At 43.0% G+C, this 3,189-nt stretch overlaps 1 non-coding gene across 1 annotated transcript; it reads right to left on the bottom strand.

Annotated features, from left to right (window-relative positions):
• Positions 1-1,331: 1,331 nt before the first annotated feature.
• LOC115063053 lies at positions 1,332-1,460 on the bottom strand. The gene has a single exon (XR_003842933.1). It is a non-coding gene; the product is annotated as a small nucleolar RNA SNORA17 (small nucleolar RNA).
• Between the last annotated feature and the right edge of the window lie 1,729 nt (positions 1,461-3,189).

Here is a 3,189-nt window from a genome sequence, read left to right as displayed (position 1 = left end):
TATGGAGATTCTGTAATTTTGGATCTGTAGGACCAGCACTTCATGTGCTCCAGCAGTTCATAGATGGGGTAGTTGTTGGGGCGGGCTAACTCAAAGCCCTGGATCTGGGCCTGAGAGGAATCTGACCTGGTCAGTCCACCAGCCCTCCTGCTCTCATGCCTTCTGGGCTGGCTCACCCACAACCAGGGCCAGCTCTACCCTGCTGCCCAGGAGAGGTGCAGGGCCCAGTCTCCAGGTGCTGCAGCAGGTGTGGGACCTGGCCATCTCTGTCATGCTCATGCTCCACTGTCCTCCCCAGGTGAGGTGCAGGCTCTGCTCTCTGAGTGTTGCAGCAGGTGAGGGACAGGAATAGCTCTCCACTCTGGTGACCTCAGGGTCAGCTCTCCTGCCTGTCATTTGTGGCAAGGGAGGAAAGGATGTGGGATGGGGAGGAATCTCTCCCTCACCCATGTCACTTCAGGAAAGACTAGCAGAGGGGCCAGCTCTCCTATGCTCTCTCCCTTGGGGGCCAGCTCACCAGATCCCTGCCAAGTGCATCAGCTCGACTGTGCTGTGCAGGCAAAGTGCAGGCCCCACCCTCTCGAATGATGTAGCTGGTGAAGGGCCAGGCATGCGCTCATGACTCCAGAGCCACAGGTGGTGAGGGGAGAGGAGGAAGTTTTCTCTCTTTCATCCATGCCACCACACAGACGACTAGTGGTAGGGCCTGCTTGCCCAGGATTGTACTCTTGGAGACCTGGAGACCGGCTCACAACCAACTCCCACAATGTGTGGGTTGCTCTCCTGAGTACTACAGCTGTCTAGGGGCGGGGTCAGGCTTCCTGCTCTCATGTCCCCAGGGCCAGCTCTTCCATCATGTCCAGATGAGGTTTGGCTGCACAGCCCTCAGACATCAACATGTCTCCAGGTGGTAGCCCAGACCAGGGACATCTGCCTAGCCTTTGGTGGTCACAGAGCCCTGCTGCTTCAGGGTCATGAACCTATTAGATGTGGCCCATTCTGGTAGCAAGGCCAGGACCCCACCGTTGTCCCAGAGGGCATCACCCTCTACTCACATCAGGCTGTTCCTCATGACCCTAAGTTCTACCTCTCTCCATTGTGCACACATCCTTCTGTTTCTCTTTCTCTTCTATTTCTCTACCACTTGCTTGCTCCCCTTAGAGGTGCCTGGGATCTCTGGGTGTCTGATGTCCTCTCAACAGTGGTCTCAGGAGTGCGATGCCCGACTCGTGCACTATGGCGCCACTCAGGGTCATCTCGGGCATGGTCTGTCTGTCAAGGCCTGCATGGCACCTGATTGGTGGTCATCTGAGGGTCTCTTTTTTTCAGGGAATGTTAGGCTGCTAATCATTCAGATGTTCATAGATCAGAATACTGAGTGCAGACATGGCTTCTCTCTTCTTTGCCATCTACTGATGCACATGTGACACATGTGACACAGCAATGTCTTTAGGGGAGGGTTAACCTCTTTTATTTTATTTTTTTAAATATCACCTAATAGACTACAACCCAGGTAGGCATCTCTGACTGTGTAGAGACAAAACCGTGGAAGATTTGTTATGTAGGGAAAGACATCCTCAGAAGTCTAATTGACCTATATTTCCTATTGACTAGGAACTTCTGCCTACCATTAAATTTAATTTACAACATCTTCTCCACAAACCCAGGCACTTAGTTTTCCACAGAAGCAGCCTGTTTCATCACATTAACATGCATTTTCCTAAGGCGTTTTCTGTCTATAGAAAACAGAAAGAATTTTTATTCACCCAGTAATTTTTTTTACTTGGTATTGAAGATTGAGGGAATTATACCTTTTCTGACATGGATTTTGATTACTTTTCAATTTAAATATGCAACTATTGTTCCCATGATCAGATAAGACAAAAGGTATGTTTCTCTTCGTAAGGGCCTTGGACCGCTTCCTATTATGATTCTTTTGTTTCGTAGCTAACTTACAGAATATTTATTCTATGCTTCTAGTCAATTGGTAATCTCCCTTGTAGCCCACTTTCCTTTCTTGATTTCTTTCATCTCACCATGAGAACAGGAGAATCTTGCTTTTAACTATTATTTATGTCATTTTTTTTCTCATCTCCTTTTCAGCTTCATGTCTGACTTTATCCACACTCTATTTAAAATGTGCAATTGCCTGGTGGCCAAGGAACTGCCCCTAGACCATCTTTTCCTGTCCTTTGACAATCAACTTGTATGTAGCTTTGAATTAAGTCCCTGTCTTGTAGACAGTCAGATGGTGCATTTTAGTCTAAATGACAACAGCTTCTTTAACCTATCCACTTCTCATGTGATGTGTTGATATGCTTGATATGTGTTGGTACCTGTATCTTCCCTTTTGCTTTTCATACTCCGTATATTTCACCTCATTATTATTATTATTATTATTATTATTATTATTATTATTATTATCACTACTACGATGCTCTTTTTCATTATATGGATATTATCTAGCATAAAGTTTTAATTTCTTTAATATTTTAAATTCTTTCTTTAATATTTTAAATTCTTTCTTTAATATTTTCTTAGTGCTTTCTTTAGAGCTCACACAATTTTCATTTGATACACTCTAATTCAGATTTATATGGAAATTTTAAATAATATATCTCCATCCATTGTTTTGTGTTACTTTTACATATTTCCACAAACATTAAAAATAGAACCAAAATATGTTGTAATTTCACTTTACATGATTCCTATTAGATTAAGATAATAGAAGCAAAAATGAGTGTGTAGTTAATAGTTGTGTTGCTTTGAACTTGTAGTTCACTATTTTCATGTCCGTTGTGTCTTTTATGGACTTGTTATCATGTGGTCTCATTTCCTCATTTCACAGAGCTTTGTTTCCACCCACCTTTTTTATGAAGCAATCGTCAGCTATATTAGTTTTTATTTTTAATTCAGTCTACCAATACAATTTACATATGTATATACCTTTTATGCAATTTGCTTTTAAGGTAAAAAAAATCAACAAAAGTATGCAATCACACCGCCTTCTGCAATCAGCTGCTGACTGCCTACACTGCCATTCTTTGCTTTTTTCTTGTAGGCTCATGTTTTCTTGTAGACACAGCACTGCTTCTGGCACGGAGAACCTTGGTGCTTTTTCATAAGGCAGATCTGCTATCTATAATTTGTCTCAGGTTTTGTTTTCAAGGAAATGTTTGACTTCACATG

This window comes from Mus pahari, chromosome 22 (assembly GCF_900095145.1).
Source record: "Mus pahari chromosome 22, PAHARI_EIJ_v1.1, whole genome shotgun sequence".
Taxonomy (NCBI): Eukaryota; Metazoa; Chordata; class Mammalia; order Rodentia; family Muridae; genus Mus; species Mus pahari.
This window is presented reverse-complemented; position numbering and strand designations above follow the sequence as displayed.